The sequence below is a fragment of the Crocodylus siamensis genome, chromosome 6, assembly GCF_052110815.1.
Source record: "Crocodylus siamensis isolate JL-2025a chromosome 6, ASM5211081v1, whole genome shotgun sequence".
NCBI classification, from domain to species: domain Eukaryota; kingdom Metazoa; phylum Chordata; order Crocodylia; family Crocodylidae; genus Crocodylus; species Crocodylus siamensis.
In genome coordinates this window covers 54,449,785-54,474,187 of record NC_143400.1, presented here as the reverse complement: position 1 = coordinate 54,474,187, position 24,403 = coordinate 54,449,785, and the positions used below count along the sequence as shown (strand labels likewise).

At 44.6% G+C, this 24,403-nt stretch overlaps 1 protein-coding gene across 2 annotated transcripts in view; it reads left to right on the top strand.

The window, feature by feature from the left end:
• Positions 1-312: 312 nt before the first annotated feature.
• Positions 313-24,403, top strand: part of STAG1 (STAG1 cohesin complex component) — a 305,757-nt gene continuing 281,666 nt past the window's right edge. For both annotated transcript variants that reach the window (XM_090051339.1, XM_090051340.1), the window contains exon 1: positions 313-486. The gene's annotated coding sequence lies outside the window, so the exon portion shown is untranslated. The remainder of the gene's footprint in view (positions 487-24,403) is intronic.

Genomic DNA, 24,403 nt, shown 5'->3' with positions numbered 1-24,403 from the left:
CCCCGCCCGCGCGCCCTGGCGGAGAGAGCGAGCAGGAACGGCGCGGTAGCGGTTCCAGACGCCGGTCTCCCGGGGAGACGCCCCGCCCCTCTCCGCATGACGCACAGAGCCGGCGGACCGGGGGAAACGCGGGGCACGGGGCGCCTGCGCAGACTTTTCGCGCGAAAGACGTTTGCGGCTGCAGCGGCCCGCGTGCGCGCGGCGGGAGGGGCGGGGCTGTGCGGGGGGAGGGGCGCGGGCGGGCGGGCAGGCGGCGGCCGGCAGGGGGCGCTCGGGTCGCGGCGGCGGCGGCGGCTGCGCCATTGGCGGGTCGGCAATGCCGCCAGATGGCGGTTTAGGATTGCGGCTCCGCTGAGCGCGGCCCCCGCCGGCGGCGGCAGCAGAAGCAGCGCCGGCCCCGGCCCGCGCCCGCGCCCCGCGCCGCAGCCCTCCGGGGCGCCGCCCTCTCGGCCCGGCCCGGCGCGGCGCGGCCCAGCCCGGCCCGAGGTGAGCGGCGCGGGGGAGGGCCGCGCTGAGGCGCCGATCCAAGATGGAGGCGCGGGGGGCGGGGGCAGCGGCCGGGCCCGCTCGGCTCGGCTCGGCTTGGCGCGGCGGCCGGGCTGGGCCGGGCCGGGCCGGGCGCGGCGGGGAGGGGAGAGGCGGAGGCGGCGCGGCACGGCGCGGGGCGGGGCGGGGAGGGCGGCTCGTGCCGGAGCGGCGCGGCCCGGGCGGGGCTGCTCTGCGCCGCCATCTCATTGTCCGGGTCGGGCCGGGCCGGGCCGGGCTGGGCCGGGCGCGCGGCCTCCCCGCTCGGGCCTGCGGGCGGCGGCGCGGGGCGAGGCCGCGGGCGGGCGGGGGCGGCCCGGGAGCGGCCCGGGGGCGGGGCGGTGGGGGCGGGGCCTGTGAGGGGCGCGGGGGCCGCCATGTGCGGGGGGGCCGAGGGCTCTGCCCGCGGGGAACAGGGAGGGGAAACTGGGCAGGGGCGCAGCCCCCTGTCCTCCCACTGAAGTAAAATCTAGGAGTATCCCTTTCCTCCAGGAGGGAGGGAAGTGGCATCCTGAGGGCTGGTGTCAGCTGCATGACCCACCTGACCTGGTGGGGGTGGGGGGCAGTTCTGGGACCTAGAACAGCGGTGGGCAATGACGGGATGCACAGAGGTGGGAGGGTAGCGCACCACTAGTAATTGCAGTGGTGGTAAGAGGCCTTGGGTGGTTGAGCCAGGCTGGGAGTTGGGAGCCAGGGGGATTTGGCCATCAACTGGTCCGGCCTTTGGGAAGTGAGGGTTGAATAGCAAGGCTTAGGGAGAAGTGGTACTGACACTGCCCTGGGAAGAAGTGTTTAGCAATGCCCTGACCTAGGTGCATGGGGAGATGAGGAGCTGTAGTGGCTTGTGGGGGGGGGGGAGGGAGGCATTGAGAGGGGCAGGAAGGGAAGGGAATCCTTGTGGCTTTACAAATAGAGGTGTCACAGTGGCAGGCCTAGCCCTGTAACCAGGGTGGCATAGATGGGAGCCAGTGTTGGCGGCTGTGTGCTCTGAAAAGAGAAGAGTCTGCATTATGGTCTGCAACTGATCTAAGAGTGGTGGAGGGGCCTGCAGCAGCAGGAGTGTCACATGGTCTCTGGTGTGCTGACCTGGTGGCAGGTACATCCGCAGTTTAGGGATGAAGGGCAGGGAGGAGAGCAGCGGCAACATTGATTTGTGGAGGAGTGGGTCAGTGAGGCATGGTAACATGACTGTTTCCAACTACTGTTTTTGCTCTGAGATAACCTAGCATCACTATAATGTCTCTTGTCCATCAGACTGTTACTGGGGGGATTTCTTTCCTCCCCATCTCTTGTTACACACCTGTACTGCAGGTACCCCTTTATCCACTCTTCTGAATAAAGTGCAGAACTTAAGTATCTGATTGGCTGAGTGTGAACTAGTTTGAGTTGAATTTAATTTCAGTATAAAAATGTATTTTAACCGCGTTCTAAAGAAGAGCTTCATGTCTTTCTGTTAGGTTCCGCCTCCAAATTTGGGAAAGGCAGGAATAACTGAGTCTATAAGTAACATCTTGCTATTTCCATCCTCAAAAGCTGCCATAAGGTAGCTGTTAAGCATAAAGTCTTGTCTAGGCTATAGAGTTAACTCAGTTCTAAACTCAAATCTTGTGCTTTAATTAAAGATAATATGATGATTTACAGTTAGACTTGGTATTCACCTGTGCTGAAGGTTTGTTTAACCTTCTTGTATCTCTATATTGTTATACCTCTCACTTGCATTAAGGACAGTGTCCTGGAATTCCCAAGCCAAGATAATTTTGCATGGTTTTTCACATGTTTTCATTAGTTCATTTGGCAGCTGTAGGTGGCAAGTAGACATTATCCCACAATGTCCGTTAGTGATCCGGGGAATGTGCCAGACTGGAAGGCTGCACTGTGTACATCTATATGTTGTCTGTGATCATAGATTCCTTGCACAAACATGATGAGATGCAACATTTTTTTCTTTCTTTCTATAGCTATTTATAGCTCTTGGTGAGTTATCTGAGAACCTGCACTAACTAGGCTGCAGATGTTCTAGAGCAGTGATTCTCAACCAGAGTGCTACAGCACCCTAGGATGCCTTGAGGTCCTTGCAAGGATGCCACACAATACTAGTGCTGTTTGGTGTGCAAACACAATTCACAAGATAAACCCAGAGATTTCACATAAGAATCCACAGTGTTAAAAACATTCTGATCTATTGTGGTCTTTCTGAGTCCTTTGCAACAAAAGAATTGCTCTATTATGTTTCTGTATAGTCAAAAAAAAAAAAAAAAAAAAAAGGTAAGAACTAAGAGCTGGCAGTTTCTGAGGGGTGTCTTGAGTCTAGAAAGGTTGAGAACACTGTTTTAGAAGTAACTAGTAGTCTGAGTTGGCGATGAATGAGTTTTGAATGAGAATGCTCAGTTACGCGTGTACTTGGATCCTGTTGTTAATGGCTAATGAAATGCAGTAGAATCAGTGGATGTTCTGGGCAAGGCCTGCAACTACATGGCAGTAGGATTACTAGCATACTGATTTGGAGATCTGGGATGATTGTGAGTGAGCAGACTTCATTTTGAAGAATGACACCTTTTTGCAGTTGTGTGAGAAATACATGCTAGGTCCTTAGGCCCCAGAAACAAGGTTTAGCACCCCGGTCTAGTGACACCAGGTATAAAGCAGTTGTCTTTTGGTGTTAATCCAATGGGAATAAATTTGAGGTTGATAGGGGTGTGTGGGTGTTTCTGGATATAAATGTGCTGTAGATGAGTATTGTGAGAGTGTCTGAGATCCTTGAAATCAAGGGATCTCAGTAATTGAGATTTTTAGGCTGGACACACAGTAGTTACAAGGATTATGCCTACAATCTTTCCTTTATAGTGTGCAAGTGAGTAAATTAGCAGGAAGTGCTGCTACTACTAAGATGTGATTTAGGCCTTTGTGGGCCATTGATATTCCTTTTATGAGTATAAATATTGGAAGTGCTGGCAAAGTGTATGGATGTTTAGAAATGTGGGAATACATAACAGTAGCTAGGTAAGAGCCCTTTCCCAGAAAAAAATAAGTATATCTAGTAGACTTTTTCTACTGTTGTTCCCCTGGGTCACAAAGACTTACCCTCCCTTAAAATAGCCAGGTAGAAGACATTTTAACTGCAAGTTTAGCAGATGGATTGAATGAACTCCTAGAAGGCTCCAGGCATAATAGAAGACTTGGTTTATCATAATAACCCTTTGTTGCAGTGTTGTTATGATCAGAGCATGCTTCTTGCATCATAACATTTTTGAAAATAATGGGAGCCTTTCTCACTAGTGTTTGGCAGATACAAATACCCCATCAAGACAATTTTAGATTGTCTGAAAATAGCCTGATTGTTTCTAGGTTAGCATCATGCGCACTGTGGGAATTGACTCTTGATTCTTACCCCGTTGATTTGTAGGGGAGTTCAGTGGTGATTTTTTTTGATGGATGGGGGAATAGATTGTCAATTACTCAGTAGATTTTGTTAAGGAGTATTTGTGTCTAATATTTTTAGGAGATGGCAGTACTCTTTGGAGTGGGCACAATATAACCATACCTATGAATTGTTAATATGTATTTTTGTGTTGAGGAGCCTCTGGACAGTCCTGGTCTTGGGATGTGCTAACAGGACAACTTGGATAAGTGAGACTATCTGGCTGCCAAGTAAAGTTTGTTAGAGGTTTCTTGTGCCCCCTCTCTTTATATAGCTGAACATTTGGAGTTGACCAACTATGTTTCTTCTAAATGTGAAAGTAACAGAATAATAAACCTAACCCAATTTCCAAGCTGGATTTATGGGAACTGTTCATTCCCAGGACTGCTGTCACCTCCTTAATATAGCATTTTACTAGGGGGGGGAAGGAAAAACAAGGTTTTTAGTACCTAGACGCATGTTCTGGTTTCTTGTGCTCAAACCGAAAACGAAGGAGTTTGGCTTCTGGAGTCATGCCTCTTGCCTTTTATTTAATTTTTTTTGTTTTGGACTTGAAAGTGCATTTACATTTGGGCTTCTTGGGGAAAGATCTTATTTTTCTTTATGCAGCCTTTCTTACCCAGGGCTTGAAAGGAGAATCAGCATAGTTTCCAAGTCAAGCTGTTGTAGGAAGCATTAGCAGCTAAAGCAGGGGCGGGCAATTATTTTGGGTGGAGGCCTGCTTCATGAGTTTTGGTGAGCTGTCAGGGGCTGCATGGGTAATCCCACTCCTTGACAGTTGCTCCACCCTCTTGTTGCCATCTTGGGAGTGGAAGTCTCACCCGTAACTAGCCAGGCAACACAGTATGTTTTTGGGGCTGCGTGTACATGTGAGTGCCTCATTCCCACCCTCATGGGTGGGAAGGGCTGGGTGGGACACTATTCGTTGGGGGGGCCCTGTGGGCCAGATGAAAGTGCTTGGCAGGTCAGATCTGGCCCGTGGGCTGTATTTTGCCTGCCCATGAGCTAAAGCATTTGGCTCCAGTGTATATGAGTCCATAATTGCTGGGAGATCAGTCTCAGTTCTGACCACTGAGTGATCAGAACTGAATGATCAGTGTAGAAAGTACCTTTCTACAGGCAGAGCTTTGGAGCAGGTGTCCATTTCCTTGACTGGAAGCAAACCAAAGCTGCCAGTGTCTGTGAATGTACAAGCATCAGGTCTGAATAGAAATGGTTAGCTTGGTAGGTGTTTACTTCTGCTGGAAGAGTTAGTTGATGCTTAAGATTTGACTCTTTCTATACTACATGCTGAAATACATGAGCATTCTTGGAATGCTCTGACCTCTGTAGTTGGAACCAAAACAAAGGATGGTATTGAGGGCAACATTGTAAGAAAGATCCAGGTCCTGGCCTGATCTCATCCATTGGTTCTAGTACCAGACTAGCAGGTAGTGCATCTAATAGTTGGAGTAATGATTGTGCTGGACCTAGGTTCATGTGAAGCTGATTCAAGGTTAATCACACAAATCTGTGTGTGTGCCTTCAGGAAGGAAGTAGAAAACAATGGAAAACTAAAGTAGGGTTAGAGCATTGTTGTCGCCATGATAGTTCAGAAAATGTATGAGGCAAGGGTTGTCTGTGTAATCTGTTTTCTTGAACCAACTGTCCAGACTTGCAGAAGGGTACTTTGTGCTTGAAAGCTTGTTCAGCCTCTCTCTCAACTGTACAGTTTCTCCAATAAAAGATACCACCAAAAACAACCCTTCCCACCAACCTCTTGAGTCTCTTAGAAAGCTATAGCTGTATAGCCTCCTAAGATTAATATGGATTCCCTGGGAAAATGTTGTGGCCTTTATAACTTCTTCCTTATTCAAACTGTTACCATCCTTAAAAAGTTAATTAGGTTGGTCCTCGGATTGACACTGTTGTATGCAATCAGGCCACAACTGGTTTGATTTATTTTCTTTGAGAGAACATATATAAGACACCCTTGCAATCATCATTTAGATGGTTTCTTCTGTTCAGATTATGAAACCACCCTCCCTTGACCATGGAATATCTCTGTGAGGTAATGGTAAAACAAGAAAGTACCACTTTGGGCAATGAGGATACACTGGTCTTTGTCTATGTATTACCCAAACTTAAAGATGACGGAGGAATAGCAGCTTCAAAGGGTTTGTGGATATATTCTGCATTGGATTGTTCTGATCTGTTTCTGTCTCTAGAATGGTGGTTCTCAGCCTTTTTAGACTTGAGGCACCCCTCAGAAAGTACCAGCCCTCCCTTAATTTTCACTTGTTTTTTGACTACAGAAAAATAGTAGAGCAATTCTTGTGTTGCAAAGAGCTCAGAAAGACCACAACAGGACAGAATGTTTGTGACATTATGGATTCCTATTTGAAATCTCTGGTTTTATCTTATGAATTATGCTTGCACAACTAATAGTGCTAGTATTGTTAGCACCCTGTGGCACCCTTACAAGGATCTTGAGGCACCCTGGGGTGCTATGGCACCCTGGGGGAGAATAACTGCTCTAGAACTAAGTCTGTTGACTATTTTGATGTAGATTGGGGCTGTCTAACTTGTAAGCAGCCTTGGATTGCACCACCCAGAGCCTCAGGTCAGATGAGCCACATCAGCATGAGCTGCGGACAGTTTCCATATCTCCCGCCCCTCCTGGGCTGTCTGTGGCTCAAGTAGATATCTTGGCCTCACTGTGGGCTGTGCTATGCCACTCTAAGTTTTCGGACAGTTGTAGGAAGTGAAAATTGGAGGAAGAACCCTAGCTGCTGCTGCAGTCAGTGATGTGAGAAGCAGCAGCTTCTGTGGGAGAGGCCAAAGGCTGCAAATTAGCTGCTAGCAGGCCACCAGTTGGACAGCCCTGATGTAGATAAAAACATCAGATCAATGATAAAAATGTCATGCAGAGGAATAGTCATTTTCCCATCATCCAGAGGATTTGCTCCAATTTATTTTTCTTGACAGTGCTAATATCTTAAATTTCAGCTATGTAGAGGAAACTATGCAAACATGTTTTGACATTCTGGTTTCACCCTGTAGGAGTACTATTACCTTATTAAGGCCAACAAAAGACCTGGCAAGCCTAAAGTACTGCCTATACAAGCCATTCCTACTGGGGGGAAAAAAGCCAGAAAGTAGCAACTGCCTCCTGAGGGCTTTATAAACTTATTCTACTCCAGGCTTACTTAGTGATGATGGTTTCTGTTCAAAGGATCAAGTGGAATCCATGTCTTGTCAGACAGCAATAAATTAGATGAACTGGATGAGCTGGTAAGAGGTTCCCTGCCACACTAGACATTCTAATGCAGCATCTAGAAATGTATTCTCAGGAGTTACTGCTTTGCTACTTGCTTATAAATTTGCCTGGTCGTCTTTTTGGAAGGAAGAACCTAGGTAGATGATTTTCTATTTGATGGTGAAGGAATTGTATTCTAAAAACAGATCAGCTGCAAAAATAATGTTATTAGGTGGATGGAGCTCTAAGGATTTTGCTGTACCTAAGAAAAAGGCTGGATCATCAACCTTCTGTTATCAGAGACTGCATTTATTTCTTGTTCCTTTCAAAGAAATACCAGCAAACAGCCATGTGCTCAACATTGGAAGAAGTGCATACTTTACAAACTAATTTTAACATCTTTCAGCTATATCTGCTTTCTCTACACTGGTCTTGAGTACTAGCACTGAAGATTGCCATATTTTGAGTATTTCTTTATCAACCTGTTCAATCTCTCTCTCTTAAATGATCCCTTGATGGAATTTGCTAAAATCAGAATCTTATCACTTAAGTTGGATGCTAGAGAGCGAGAGTTCCCTAAAGAATTTTAGAGAGAGAGATTTTATTCAGGTACTTTTCTACTTGCTTTAGACCTTTAGAAGTTCCATTCTTCCAGCAGCGTTGAAATTAAGCCTACTTGCCTTTAGATTGGATCAACTAGTCTTTAATTATCCAGGATTGGTTTGCAGCTTGATTTGTAACACATCTTGGTAAGATCTTTGCACTGCAAATTCCTGTGCTTTGTTGTGAGAAGCGATCATTGTCAATACACAACCCTCTCATTTAGCCCTCCAGAGTACCATGAGTATTCACAAAGTACTTTTTGATTGTAGCAACCTGTCACCCTGGTTTGAAAGATTGTCTCATCAGGGCATCACAGAAGGACAGAACACAAACTGTCAAAAATATACATGCCCACTTCAGAATCAGCTTGACAAATCACATGCAATTCAGAATTGCCCTATAGGATATCATCTGAGTTGGCACTCTTTGAATGCCAGAGCTTTCCTTCTGGAAAAAAGATATCTGAAAATCCATACAGTACTAGAAGTATTACAGAACTTAAGTCAAACAGTGATTTCTTCCTGAACCTGATAGACCTCTTGTCTTGCATATTAATCTATGCATATCTAAAGATGAGTCCCCTACAGCATTGGTTAGCAAGACACAATATGCCAAATAACATGCTTATGAACTCGATACCATGCAGTAATGGATTTGTATCCCTCAGCCTAGTGGCATGCACAGAGATACTCCACTAAGTTGCCTGGATCTGTTAGCCATATTACTGCCAACACTTCTAGTGTGGGTTGTGTGAAACTCACCTGAAAAATTTGACTGTTCAGTTAGTGAGTGCAGTTTTTAAAATAATATACTCTGTATTACTATTCTAGAGTTTAAATCAATGTCTGGGGTCTTCAAGCCAATTCTCTTTGAAGAGCAGCGCAATGAGGTTCAAGTAATTACCAGTAGTTGTGTTTTGTGAACAGTCAGAATGGAACAACTTTCAGCCACCTGGTACAGAGAGTGTAGCCCTACAGGAATAGTACATACTATGCCAGGTTTATTGTCTAGCATTTTACCTGGCAGACTAGCTGAGCAGATCCATAATGTGTGCTGAGTAGGTGTGTACTAGTGTAAAACATTGTCTCTCTGAAAGGTTATCTGGAGATGGGTGTATCTGCAGCAAAGATGTGTTTCCAGATGTCAGAGGATTTGCTCCAGAAAAGAAAGTCAGCCACCTTATCTTGGATCTATTTATTCTCAACTAGAGAATAGGTTTCTTCTGAGATTTAGTCCAGGGTTTTCTTAGAAAAATCGAGTGTTACAAAGTCAAGGTTATTCTGATTGCCCTGGCCTGGGTAACAGGACAGTGCTTTTCAGCTCTAGATTTACTGCAGCTGTTACAAAGGGCTTGTCCGCCTTCCCTCAAGGCCAAGCTTATTGACTCAGGAAAGGTTTGCCTTTTAGACACATTCTGTCCACTTGACTTTGGGCTTTTGGATTTTAGAACTGTCCTGTTCAGAACAAGTATAGGAAATTGTGATGAACTCCAAGAAACGGTCAACTTACCTGTGTTTTAAGTAGCAAAGGTTCTTTTTGTAGGCAACTAGCAATAACATACAGGCCTAATTTTAGCTTTTATTCTGTCCATGCCTGCATACTTTATTTGAAATCTTTGGGGCTATCCATATTTTTGGTAAAAGTGCATCTTGTATCTATCTTGGCTCATCACAGGTTAATTGGGTGGCAGACTGTATTCTGCCATGTTGTAGTAAAAAGATTTTTGAAGGGGTTGATGAAAGTCAGTCTTCTGGTTAGAGACTGCCTGTGTAGGACCTCAATTTGGTGCTAGTTCAGATCATAAAGTCATGAAATCTTCCCTCAAACCTATGGGAGGGTATTGTTTCACCTTTCAGTTACTTTGACATTTACATCTGTTAGAAGGGCAAGTGAGGTGCAGGCTGTAACAATTATCACCTTTGTGTCCCTCCCCTTAAAGCATTTCAGAAAGACGAAGAGTTTCTTCAGTTGCACCTGAATTTTTTTTCTTCAGGATACGAATGGCATTTCATCTTCAGCATTCCATAACATTTCCAATAATTTTTCTCTAGGTTTCATCATAATTTAGGGGAAGTTCAGCCACATACTTTAGATGCATGTGAACTAGTATGTTAGGTGAGAGCATTAGCTTCCATTATGGTTAAGCCTAAAGAATAAATAAAACCCTCAAGAGTTTCTCCTGGGTAGAGTAAAGGGCAGGCAGTTGTCTTTTCTAAGTGGGTTAGACTCTGCAATGAACAGTGGTATAAATACTCTCCTGGCCCCCTTACCCCTGCCCCCAGAAGTGTTTATAGTACATTGGACTAAAGCGAAAGCTTCTCTTGTCTTTTTAGATACATTCTGTAAAGTGGCGTTTGGAGTGTGAGTCATGACTTCATAAGACCTTTAGCTTTAGATCAGGCATTTATTTATATAAGACAATCTGGTAAAGTAGAATTATAATCTATATTAACTAAACCTTCTTATATCTGTCTGGAGGAAAATGTATTGCTTTCTAGATGCTCAAGAATGGGAACATATGGAGGCCGTTTAAAGAAGTGAATGTTATTTGTGAATGATTTTGCACATTCACACTGGCTGCACCCACATCCATCCAATTTGGAGCCCTTGTTATAACCCTGGTCTTGAGGGAGGGGAGGAAGGAAACTTGTATAGTTGATGTCATGTGCTCTCAGCTTTTATACACTCTGGTCAGAATCACTGGGGGATAGATATAAGCATTCCCATAAAAGCTGCTATGTCCAGGCTACTCCAGTGGTACCTCAAGAGCATACATGTTGCAGAGTCATTTTGCAGAATTTTGATTCCATGTAAGTAACCATCATTTTTTGGAAATGTGACCAGATTTGTCCCTTGATCACATCCATTACCACTGAAAGTAATGTTGCAAATGAAACACATATTGCAGGTATGTGGATAGCTATACTTTCCACACCTGGACAAGTGGCGTAGTAGCACCACTGAACTGTTCTTGCTGCTTCACTTGAGACACAGAACTCATTTAGCAAAAATCCATGTTGTAACTACACACAGATATTTTCAGTCACCAAGAAACAGTTACTCATTATAGCACAAAGTAAAATAAATATACTCATAGTTTATATATAACTTGCAATAATAAGAATATTCATCAACCTCATGGTGCTCTTTCTTGTTTGTAGAGGTAGAGTACAATGGGCTCTTGGTTTTCACTGCTTCCAAGTTGTGTTCAGAAATGTGAATTGCACTGCAGCTATGAAATGATATTCTGGGAATGGTTGTTTATTCTTTTGAAAAGAATTATGGATCCCTATTGATCTGGCTATTCCCTGACCTTTTTTTTTTTTTTAATTCTTTTTTCTAATATGAGGCGTAATCAGTAACTTTTGGTGGCTTTTCTAGTAGTAACCCTCTCCCTTTGGCTCTTCAAAGGTTTATCTATATCTTTATATATAACATTTTAGCTTCAGCAGTTAGAGTATTTTTCTTTGCATTTTCTGTACTAGGTTCTCCCCGATTCCTTTCTGTTGAGATTATTCATTATTTCTATGGCTTTCACTGATTTGTTTCTTGGAGTAGGTCTTGAGAGATCCTCTGAGGAGATAGAGGGCACTTAAAGCAATGGTGGAGGAGAAGGAATAAGTTGGCATCCTTTCACTGACTTACTGCATTTTCCCTTATTGTCCAGGAACGTGGTGGCTTCTTGTTTTACACCGCAAACTTAACTTGGGCCTTCTCTGTTTTCTGGTTTCAGGGTGGTAAGGCAGAGGGTTTCATTTAGTAGTCTTTGTAACATTAGGCTTTGTTACTTTTCAGTATTAATGTCGGGTTATAGTTTTACTGCCAGTTATCAAGTGGAAATGGGGAGTTGAGGGAAGCAGTGAATATTCTGCATTATTTAGGCAGTGATTACTTTGTACTAAAGCGATATTCTGCAGTTGCCAGAGTAGAAAGGGAACAGATGTTTCAAGTATTTGGATGAAAGCCCACTCCATTTGTAGTTGAACTTCTCAGGTGTTTGCTAACGCCAAACTACTGGTGTGGAAGCAAGGAGTAGCTTGCCTTTCCACAGAACCTTCTTGATCACCTGAAAAATTTGTATAGTAAAAAGTTTTCTTGTATTATTTTTCAAAGTAGGGGGAAAAATGAATTAATTGGCTTTTATGTTAGAATCTGTATTACAGGTATTTCCAGAATGCATTGGCAATGCTGTTCCTATCGGCAATGCTTTTGCAAAGCATGTTTATGCATTATACACTAATCTAAAAATAGTGTATAGTTTATGCCTTGGTTTTTGAAAATTGTTTTACTGTTCTGGTTTCTGAAAGCACATACAGTTAGCACTAAGCATTTGCATTATGGATTTAAAAAATTCTAATACATGTGACTTGCATGTAAATAAGTATTGCTTGATATAGTTAATGATTTATGAATTGTTCTTTGCATGTTTGCCAGTTGCAATCTGCATATTACTGCATAGGCAGCCATTAAAATACTTGGTCTTTCTTACTGTCCTGTTTTCCCCCCACCTCCACTCTTTGTCATTCATCTGGAACTTGGGTACAAGGGTAGGAGGGGATACCTAGAGAGAAGTCAGCAGCGGGGAGCTAAGGGCACAAAATTGCTGCCCTAAAATATCATACCTGTAGTAGTAGTAGTAATAATAATAATAATGATGATGTTTTTAGCCCAATGTATCTTCTCAGCCAGCTTCTTTGAAGTGTAGTTATAACTGATTTTTATTCCTGTTTCTTATGCCAAGGTTGTCATGCATTGACAGCATCCTACTCCAGGATAAATTAGTTCCCTCATTTCTGCCTTTGGCCAGAAAGTAACTGGCAGCAGACTTATTCCTAGCCATGTGTTTGAATCTAAGGCTCTGTGAAAAGAGGAGTTGGTTAACTGAATTGATGCATAAAGAACATCCACAATAGTGTCATGGAAAATATGGACTGATTTACAGTCTGGTTCTTGACTGAACTCTTGATTTCTGAGCAGGAGATTGGACAGGGAGCAGAAAGCTGAGCAGGGGAAAAGGATTGGGGTGGTACTAGGGAAGGGTGTGGGGCTAATGTACATGTCTGCCTACTGATCTAGAGTCAAGAAAGTATGTATAATCAAGCTGTAACTTTAACTGTAAATCATAATCTAGACATGATTCGAATACGATGTTAAGAAATGAATCTAAAGCTTGCTGGACCCTGTTGCTATGATATGCTGCAAATGCTTGTAAGGGGAAATCCGTCATTGCACAGCATCATCCCACTTTGAAGCAGGGTAGGTCTTTCAGTTGTTTGATTGTATTACCCCTGTCCTCTCTCTAAACCTATAGTGATGCTGTCTGGACTCCCTACCAATTCAAATGTTTTAGAGTGTATAGAGGATGGTACCTAGTGTGTTTTAGTTTAGGTTAGCTAGGATGTCCCTGATTTCCAGATGAGCATCTGCTTTTTATCAGCAGAATGTCCAAGTCCCTACCTTCTACAAAAATGAAGGCAGGGGCTAAGAATCTGAAGAAGACACCAATAAAAATTTTAAAATTTCCTTCTGAATATCTTATTCCAGTAAAATGTGGTGGTTTGTGAAAAGAAGGGACAGAGTCTTAAGGGATGCAGGAGAATCTCTTAGGATTGTAGTCTCTCTGCTGTGGGTATTAGACTTGTGTGTTGTATCCTGATTGAGGCTATTGGATATCATTTTAATACTTGCATTCAGTTATTAGAGGGAACACGCAGCCCTTTGATTTATCTGGTTCTAGGAAAGCAAATGATAGGGGCCGTCTGTCAATTTTTGCTGAAAAGTCTTCACCAGAATTGGAGACATTCTGTGATAGAGATAAAGGATTAGGTTCCTTTTCTCCAGGATATCATTCGTCTCCCTTCTGAGGCCATCCTTTCTTGTCTACCAGTTGTCTGAATTCAGTGCACCCCTTCACCCCTTCTGCAGCAAATCTAGCAGGCACCTTGCAGACATAAGTCTTATTTGTTATACAGTCATAATTTGTTCCTTGAGAAGTAGCAAAAATTAAGGTTACCATTTCTGAACTGCTGAACGTAAGATCTGCCACTTAGTGGGTCAGGCCATAGGTCCATTTTGCCCAGTCTCCTGCCCCTGAGTACTGGGCCAACACCTGGAAGGCTGCATGTGGGGCCTGCGTCTCCAGGCAGGGAATAGGCTCCTGTGTCATGCAGTAGCAGGGAGTGGATGTTGAAAGGGAGAGCAAACAGGGTATAACCAGGGTGTTTCCCTACTGTTCCCCTCTCACTTGCAACCTCTGTTGTTTAAGGTCTAGGAAGCTCTGATTCAGAGGCTGTGCCCCTTACTCCCATGCTCAATAGATACTAATGTACCTTTTCCTCTAAGAATTTTTCTAAATCCCTTTTTTGGAATCTGGCTAAACTGTAAGCCTCCACAGCATCTGGTAGCAACAGGATACTTGCTTTAATTGTACGCAAGAACTGCGTTTACGCAATTGTGAACAAGAACTAGGTTTAATACTAACGACTAGTTACATTTTGTGACCCCTAGTTCTTGTATTGTGAGAGAGTGTAAATAATAAATCCCTATTGACTTTCTCATCACTGTTTAGTATTTTGTAAACCCTTATCATGTACCCCTGCCAGCATCTCTTTTCTAAACTTTGTCGGCCTAGCCTTTTTAGGAAGCTCCTCCATACCACTAATTATCCTTATTGCCCTTCTCTAGTTCTCTCTCCTTTTTGAGGTGTGAGGACCAGAACTGGGCACAGTATTCAAGGTGTGGATGCTCTGTAGATTCATAAAGGGGCATAATGATACTTTGTTTTGTTTACAAAGCAAACTTCTGCAAGCTTGATTTTTGCAGTCTTAGTGTGGCTTTCACAGGGCTAGTGAAATCCTTGACATCAAAGCAAATTCCACTATGCTGCTCTTCAGCTCCCTGCTCCAAAATATGGAGACATTAGAACTTGAAGAGTTAAGAATGTTTTAACTTGGGCAAGACTGTATTTTTTCCCCTAATTTGTTGTAGCTGAAACTTTCAGGATACATCAGAAACCCAGCATGGATTCAAGCCTAATGGTTAAGGTTTGGAAAGTTACAAGCAAATGAAAACAGGATCATATAGCAAATTTAGGTATGAAACATCCTGCCATATTCAAGTGGAGTGATTTAAAGCAAGGAATGGGATAAATTATCTTTAACCTCATCTAATCAGCTATGTTTAAGGGACTTGTTAATAGCTGCCTGAAATGTGTTCAAGGCTTTTGAAGCTTACACAGCATTTTCATTAACAAGCTATGGAAATGCAGACTATATGAGAGTACTGTAAGGTGGATACATAACTGGTTGCATCATCACACTCAACAAATAGCCATCGTTGCCTCCCACCTAGACATTGGACCAGTCTCAAGTGGGGCTCCCCAGGGGTCTGTCCTGGGTCAAGTATTGTTTAACACCTTTATTAATACTTTGGCAGATGGGATTGTACGTTTAGCAAATGATGGCAAGTTGAATGAAGTTGCAGACATTTTGGAAGGCAGGGCTAGGATTCAGACTAACCTGGATAAACTTAGAGAAAAGGACTGTTATCAATCAGATGAGATTCAACAGATAAATACAGAGTCTTGCACTTGGCCCAGAATAATTCTGTGCGCCAGTACAGCCTGGGGAACAACTGTCTAGGCTCTAGTACTGCAGAGGATTAAATTTTAACAAGCTCCAACAAAATTTACCAATTAAAGATGACCCTTCCCCATCCCATTTCCAAAAAGGGCCTGCAATATCAGAGAGAGAGCAAGCACTGTAGAGGAAGTAAGAGAGCGCACTGATTATTAGAATGGAGGATTTACTCAGTTACTTCATGATTTTAGTCTCTTACCTTTCTTCTTTGTCTAATAAGCATTTAAAAGATGTTGACTTGTGTATTAGTAGTCCTTAGCAACCTAACCCCAAATATAAATTACTGTTAATTTTGAGAGAAACAAGATTTGTGAAACAAGCCGATGTCTTTCATTGGACCAGTTTTGTAATTGGGAGAGATGTTATAAAGCCGGTCCAATAAAGGATGGTGCCTCACCTCAAACTTCATTAACACTAGGGCTGTGTGAAGCTTCGGGTACTGATTTGATATGGAGGAATTTAGGCCCGGTTTGGTGGCCAAATCTCAAAATCCGAATCGAATCGGGGACCAATGAAAAGGTCCAAATAGATTCAGAGCACTCCAACTCTTCGGAAAAGATTTGGAGAGCTTCGATGATTTGGGCAGTCCCCGCCTGCTGCAGCAGGGAGCTGGAGCCAGACTTGGAGCTGGTAAGTAGAGGGCGGGGGGGGGGGCGGGTTGGAGGAGGGAGGAGGGGACCCCTGCCAGCACCCCCCTGCCATGGCTGCCCTGCATGCTCCCGCTCTGGCCCTTTAAGGAAAAGGAAACCCAAAAAGACCCTGAACTCATCAGCTCCTGCAGCAGCCTTGGAGCTGCGGGGGTCTTGTGGAAGAGCCCCCCACATGGCACAGGGCAGCGGGGATCACCCCCTGCCAAGAGGGGACCGGTGAGCCTGGCTTTTTTCCCCCAGAGTGCTGGGAGCTGGGGTGAGTGGGGGAGCGGGCAAGGGATGGGGCTGGCTGATATGGAGATTTGGCAGCAGTCAGATCTCTGAATCAGATTCGCCCGAATCGATTTGGGACAGTGATTCGAATCATCAAATCGAATCGCTGCCCCCAGAATAGGCTGAGTCGAAGCGAGTATGAGCAGTTTCGCACAGGCCTAATTAACACTACGTTTATTTTGTGGCAGTGAAGAAAGTAATAGTTACTTAAAATTGTAGTATTCTAAAAATCTCAACAAATTCTCTCAGTAAGAAACTTGCTCTTCATTTCAGCTAAGGTGCTGGTTTTTTTTCCGGATGTTGCAGGGATGTAATGTGCACTCCTTAAAGAAGATTGCTGTTATTTTTTGAGGGCTGTTCCTTGAACTGCGCAAAAAATTGTTTTTACTTCTGTATTTAGTATGCATGTGATTTTTTTGGGGAGGATAGTCTGCTGGCTTTGGCTCACTCCTGTCGGTTGTTGTAACTAGTTCAGCATAAATTCAGTTTTCTGCTCTTTTCAGTGGATCATTATGATGTACTCGCATTCCTCACTGTGTCCTAGCTTGTAGACTGCTGTTTTGTGATCAAGCTGCAGCTTTAGCTTTTTCCCCCCATAGGGTTGAGACTTTTGCTTTTTTGACAAATCCACAGTTGTCCATGCTCTTTCTCACTTGATTAGATGATTATGATTGTACTGTATATGGGATGACAGTTGACTATTACTTAAAAACTTCAACTAGTGAGGAATGTAGCTGCCTGTTTATACTGTAGTGGCTTTTGGAGGGAGTATTGACTGTGCTTTCTTACATAGTGATTACCAAGTGCAGTTTAGAAAAGTAAAAACACTGAAAATTTCATGAATACCACTGACAGACTATACTAAGAAATATTCCTTTTTTGGACAGGAAAATTCAGTAACAAGCATGCAGGAAGTGAAATTAAAGGAAGATGAGGGAGAAACCAGTTGAGAAAAGTAGAGAAGAAAGTTACCAGTTGCACTCTAACTTTTCCCTGAAATTTCCACTGATTTTAATCAAAGTATGCACAAAAAAATAAAATCTGCACTTAGACTATAGTCTTACAGACTTGTGCAGAGTTAAGAGGTTCCAGTCCTGTTCTTTCCACTTACAATTTGTGTTGAATTTAATTTCTTAACCCTGTTAATCATTTGGGTCCTAGCTACTGGAGAGTGATCACATTTATCTGTGATTCTCCCTGATATAAAAACCTAGTTAAACCCTCTCAACTCTCGATGACTGACAGATTTTGAATATCAGAATACTTGCAAGCCTCCCTCCCTCCACCCCCCCACATCAGGCTTCTGTATTGAAGAGCAAGCTGGAGAGGTTTGGGATAATTTCCAAGAGGATTTTCTAATGTTCTTAGGCTGGGTTGAGTAGAGTTTTTTTCTTGCAGTCTGTTTAATTGCATTTTATAATATTAGGATTATGTGTTTATGGGTATTTTAAAAAACAAAACACACACAATAAAAAACCTTCTTGTTCTATGCTAGGGGTTGTCAAAATGGTAGATTGGGCCAGTGGCTGGACTCCATTTCCCAGCACCTCCTGCAGCTAGTTTCCATGGAGACCCCTGGAGCAGCAGGGCTGTACCAGCACAGGGCTGGGGTTTCCATGGAGACTGGCCCAAGCAGTGCTGGCAAGGTGTGCGGCTGGGCTGGGATCTGCGCTGAGGCTGGGGCCAGGATTTTGTGGTGGTGACAAGTTAGTTCAGAGATGGGGCAGAGCTGTGATCTGCTGCTTGTACACCCCTGTCCAGAGCAAGTGGGCAGCAGATCGCACATCTACCCCACCTCTGGTCTGCACTGTTACCACCACAGGATCCTGGCCCTGGCCCTGGCCCTGGCTCTGGAGCAGCTCTCCACCCAGCTGTGCACCCCAGCAGTACTGCTTGGGCCGGTATCCATGGAAATCCTGGCTCCATGCTGTCATGGCCCCCATGCTCTTGGAGTCTCTATGGAAACCAGCTGCAATGATGTGGGCAGGGGCTGGAGGGAAATGGAGTTCACTGTGGGCCCAATCTGGCCTGCAGACCGGGCTTTGCCCAGCTCTGTTCTATACAATGCCATGAATAAATAAAAATCTTGTAAATTCTTTCTGGATTTTACAGAAAGCAGTACCTGCATGTGTCGTATCCAAGTTGGCAAGTGACTTCTAGCAAGCTAACCTTGTAAATGCCTATGATAGAATGGAATTGTAAGCAGTATGCTGCTTTAATTTTTATAAGAACATATTTTGCCAGCGATGAAGGTCTAGGTCAATACTAGCTGAAGAAATGGACACATAGCTTTCCCTACTGCACACACTCCATTTATGAACTGCTTTCTGTTAACACTATTAGTTGTGGGGAATTTTTTTGCCTCAGCTAGATATTTGGAGATGATGGTTGGTTAAAGGCAAGTTGAAAGGCTGGCATCTTTAAAACATGAGTTATGGTTTGGGTCTGTGATTGTGGTGTTTGTGAATTGCCTTCAGGTGGAAGAGCAGCAAGCATATGCTATGAGGTGGCTTAATTTTTAATTTTTGTTACTTTATTTATGTTCAGGCTCTTTATTTCCTTATCTTTTGTTAAATGCTAGGGCTGTGCAAGCTTCAGTAGCCAATTTGATTTGGAGGAGATTTGGCCTGATTCAGCGGCTGAATCTCTGAATCCAAATCAAATTGGGAGACCCATTAAAAGCTCTGAATTGAATCAGAAGCCTCCGAATTATTCAGAAAAGACTAGGTGCCGATTCAGAGATTCAGCCATAGACTAAACAGGCAGCAGTCCTCAAGGACACTGGACACAGCTGGTAAGTCTGTTGGGGGCGGGAGGGGCAGATTAATGCCCCCCATAGTGAGGGAGGGATTGGGGCTGGGGCCTGGGACAAGATGCCTGGTGGGGTGCGGGACTCGGGGAGGAGGGCTCCTGCCAGTGCATGCTGCCAGTCCAGGAAGGCATGGGAGCAGGCATGTGTCCCTGGATCTGTGCGGGCTGGACTGTGCTCTGAGAGGCTAGCCCCAGCCGCCTGCTGCTGGGCTCTGCTCCGCAGGGCGGGTAGAGCCAGGGTTGTGCTCTGGGCAACTAGCCCCAGGTGTAGCACAGCCCTGACTCTACCCACCCTGAAGCAGGGGCTGTGGGTGGGGCTGCAGCTATTCTAAAATTTACTGTAGCCCCGGCTGCCAGACCCACTCCAGTCTGGGTGCATGTGCCTGCCTGCATGCCCTGCTGCTGCTCACTTGTCTGGGAGGCACGGGGAGGCTGGATGAGCAGCGGGAGGGCATAGGCCCCACTCCTAGTGCCTTCCTCTGCCTGTGTGGAGTGCAGCCTGGCCCGGCCCACCCTGTGTGATCTGGGGGCACATGCCCACTCCCATGCCCTCCTGGACTGGTGGCATGCAGCAGCACACAGCAGCAGAAACCCCCTCCCCAAGTCCTACACCCCACCTGCCCTGGCTGGGCAGCTTGTACCAGCCCCAATCCCTCTCTCACTGTGGGGGCATTGATTTGCCCCTCCTCCATGACCCTTCCCTTCCCATTCCACCCACAACAACAGACTTACCAGCTGTAGGCAGCTGTGCCCAGCGTCCTCGAGGACTGCTGCCTATATAGTTTATGACTGAACCTCCAAATCACAACTGAACCTATCCTGAGGTTCACCTTAGGGTTTTTTGCCATCTGTCTTCATTTTGTTTTTTGCGGGAAAAGAAGGATCTCTGATAAGAAATGTCTGTGCACAAATGCAGCGTACCTGAGAAACAAGCAGGAAGAATTGGAAGTCTTTCCAGAGTCAAGGAACTATAATGTGACTGGAATAACAGACGTGGTGGGAGCTCGCATGACTGGAGCACTGTCATGGATGTGTACAAACTGTTTAGGAAGGACAGGTAGGGGAAACAAGGAGGAGTTGCTCTTTTACATAAAAAAGCTGTATGATTGCACAGGTACAGTATGAAACTGGAGATGGGCCTGCTGAAAGTCTCTGGGTTAGGATCAGAGGGGAGAGCAACAAGGGTGATGCCTTGGTGCTGAGTGTCTGCTATAAATCACCAGGACAGGAGTCTGAAGTAGGTGAGGCTTTCTTTAGATGGCAGTTAGCAGACATTTCCAGATCACAAGCCCTGGTTATTCTCATGAGGGACTTCGGTAAACCTGACATCTACTGGGAGGGCAGTACAGCAGTGCACAGGCAATCCAGGAAGTTTGTGGAGAGTGGGGGACAATTCCTGGTGCAAGTGTTGAAGGGGTCAACTGGAGGCCATGCTGTTCTTGATGGTGTCACTCAAACAGAGAAGAATTGGTGGGGAATGTAGAAGAGGGTGGCAAATTAAGCAGCAGTGACCAGGAGATGGTTGATTCAGGATCCCAAGGAATAAAGAAGCAGTGTAAGGACCCTGGACTTCAGAAAAGCAGATTTTGATTCCCTTGAACTGAGGGACAGGATCCCTGGGGAAGCCAGTCTGAGGAGGATAGGAGTCCAGGAGAGCTGGCTGTACTTTAAAGAAGCCTAACTGAGAGTACAGGAAGACTAGCAAGTAGGGAAGAAGACCAGCTTGGCTTAGAAGGGACCTCTTCAGTAAGCTAAATCACAAAAAGGAAACTTATAAGAAGTGGAAACTTGGACAAACAACTAGGGAGGAGTATAAGACTATTGCTTGGGCATGCAAGGATGAAGTCAGGAAGGCCAAAGCTCACTTGGAGTTGCAGCTAGCCAGGGGTGTGAGGGGAAACAAGCATGTCAGAAACAAAGAGAAGATCAGGGAAAGTGTGAGGGAGGCCAGCCTAGTGATGTGTGGAAAAGGCTGAAGTACTCAATGCCCTTTTTTACCTTCGTCTTCACAGGCAAGGTCAGTTGCCAGACTACTGCACCGGGCAGCACAGTTTTGAGAGGAGATGAGCAGCCACAAATAGTGAAAAAACAGGTTAGGGATTGTTTGGAAAAGCTGGATGTGTACAAGCCCATGGGGCTGGACATGATGCACCTGAGGGTGCTGAGAGAGTTGGCTGATGTGATTGCAGAGCTGCTAGCCATTATGTTTTAAAACTTGCCAATTGAGAGAGGTCCCAGATGATTGGAAAAGAGCAAATATAGTGCCCATCTTTAAGAAAGGGAAGAAGGAGGATCTGAGGAACTACAGAAGAGTCAGTCTCAGTGTAGTCCCTGGAAAATATCATGGAGCAGGTCCGCAAGGAATCCATTTGTAAGCACTTGGAGGGAAGGTGGCGATTTAGGAACAGTCGCCATAAATTCACCAAGGGCAAGTCATGTCTGACCAATCTCATTACCTTCTATGTCAAGATGACTTGCTCTGTCAATGTGAGGAGAGCAGTGGACATGATATACCTTGACTTTAGCAAGGCTTTTGATGTGATCTCCCACAACATTCTTGCATGTAAGCTAAGGAAGTACGGACTGGTTGAATGGACTGGAAATTAGATAGAAACTGGCTAGGTGGTCAGACTCAAAAGGTAGTAATCAATGGCTTGATGTCTAGTTGGCACCTGGCATCAATTGGAGTGCCCCAGGGGTTGGCCCTGGTGCCAGTTTTGTTCAATATCTTCATCAGTGATCAGGAAGATGGGATGGAGTGTATCCTCAGCAAGTTCGTGGATGATACCAAGCTGGGGAGAGTAGTTGATAGGTTGGAGGGTAGGGCTCGGATTCAGAGTGACCTAGACAAATTAGAAGATTGGACCAAAAGAAATCTCATGAGGTTCAATAAGGACAAGTGCAAAGTCCTGCACTTAGGACAGAACAATCCCATGCGCTGGTACAGGCTGGGGACCAACTGTCTAAGCGGCAGCTCTGCAGAAAAGGACCTGGTGGTTGCAGTGGACAGTAAGTGGAATTTGAGTCAACAGTATGCCCTTGTTGCCAAGAAGATTAATGGCATACTGGGCTGCATTCTTAGGAGCGTTGCCAACAAATCAAGGGAAGTGATCCTTCCCTTCTTCAGCACTGGTGAAGCCACATCTGGAGTCCTGTGTTCAGTTTTGGGCCCCCCACTAAGAAAGGATGTGGACCAATTGGAGAGAGTCCAGTGGAGGGCAAAAATGGTTTGGGGCTTGGGACACATGACTTGTGAGGAGAGGCTGAGGGTACTGGGCTTATTTAGTCTGGAGAAGGAGAGGTTGAGGGGGGGATTTAACAGCAGCCTTCAACTAACTGAAGGGGGGTGGTTCAAAAGAGGATGGAGCTGGACTGTTCTCAGTGGTGGTAGATGACAGAACAAGGAGCGATGGGCTCAAGGTGCAGGTTCAGTTTAGGTTAGATATTGGGAAAAACTTTCTCACTAGGATAGCAAAGCATTGGAACAGGCTACCCAGAGAGGTTGTAGACTCTGTCCTTAGGGGTTTTAAAGACCAGGCTTGACAAAGCCTTGGCTGGGATGATCTAGTTGGGGATGGTCCTGCTTTGAGCAGGGGGTTGGACTAGATGACCTCCTGAGGTCACTTCCAATCCCGGTTTTCTATGATCATCTGCCTTTCTTCACTTCCCTGAAATCTTGAATAATTCAAGATGCATGTTGCCATAGAACAAATGCTACTAATTTTACCATTGACAATGCAGTTTTGTGCCCAAACTTTATAATAGTATCCTATCTTGATGCATGTCCTCTTAATTCCAGGGAGGTCCGCAATTCAACTATTGCTTAGTCCCTTCCAGAATATTCTGTCACTCTTTTGACTATGGAATTCTTGTGACAATCCTCTTGAGCACACTTGATGTTTGTCTGAATACAAACAAGCCTCCGTCTTTAGACAGATGCTATATGGAGTAACTCAGTACTCAGTTGAGGATCTACACCTCTAATGAGGCAGAGTGCCTCCGCTGTCTTCCCTGTTAGTCATGAGCTGACAGCCTTCTCATTCCTGTTTCTTCATTGCTGATTCCTTTCCTTGTTAGATTTCTGGCAAGGATTCTCATATCTGCTGCGCACAAAATTTTCAGTCCTTCTTGTGCTGTGTTGGGCTGGTCAGTTTTCTTCAAGTTTACAAATCTTTTCTTCCAGTATGGCCACCTGGTTGTACTTCATGTACAAGAAATCTATTCTGCCTTCAGGTAGGAAAAACCCTCCCATCCCTTCAGGGTTTGAATAATTATTCTGCTATGGCTCGTTAGTATTGCTGAGGTAGATATGTCTTTAATTTAAACAGAGGTCCCTGTTAAAAATTTCCAAATAAATAATGCCCAATAATGTTAACCTTCACATATTCTCCCACTTCAGTTCCCTTACTGGATCAGCACTCCTTCCTCATAAATAAGGAGGAATTAAAACACACACATTCATGCAGTGTTTCTGAAGAGAAACTAGAAAAATCACAAGACCTTCACAGAAGCATATCAAACATAAATTAGCCATCTCTGTTGTCTCCAGGGACAGATCATCAGTTATTCGGCAGGCTCCCTTGAGACTTGGGTAAGGACATCCTGATGTTCAACAGACTAGGAAAATGGGGGGACCATTTTTTAACTGAATGTAGCCTATGGCCATGCTGTTGTTGGAAACAATTAAATATTTCCTTGAGCACACAAAAGGCTTTTATCCCAATCTGTGAGGAACTGAAAGCCTTCATGGCCTCTAGATCATTTCTTGTATGAGTTGAATAGAAGCATTTCTTATCTCTCGACCCTGAAGATTAATATGTGAATATATCCTTAGGTTCAGTATGGAAATTTTCCTTTCAACCAGACTTTGGCTTATTTTGCATTTTTTCTTACCTCTCCAGCGTGTCTGAAATTGAGGGATAGCTTCACTGGTAATGGTTAATTTTTTTATCACAAAATAGGTAGCACACATCTTCTGGAGAGCTCCCAAAATTTAATTCGCAGGAGAATGTTCATGTTTGAGGTCAGGCTTTGTCTTTAAGCTTTGTTGGCATTGCTTGAAATGGCTGACAGAAGAAACCCAATAAAATATTTGATTTTTTTTTTTTCTTTGTAAGATAATAGTGGTGGTAGCCAGAGGCTCCATCATATTGTAGCAGTCATTTAAAATGGTAAGCTCTATTGATTAATCTTCTAGCTTCATACAGTTAATGCCTTTGGGATATATAATGTTGCGATAAAGACACAA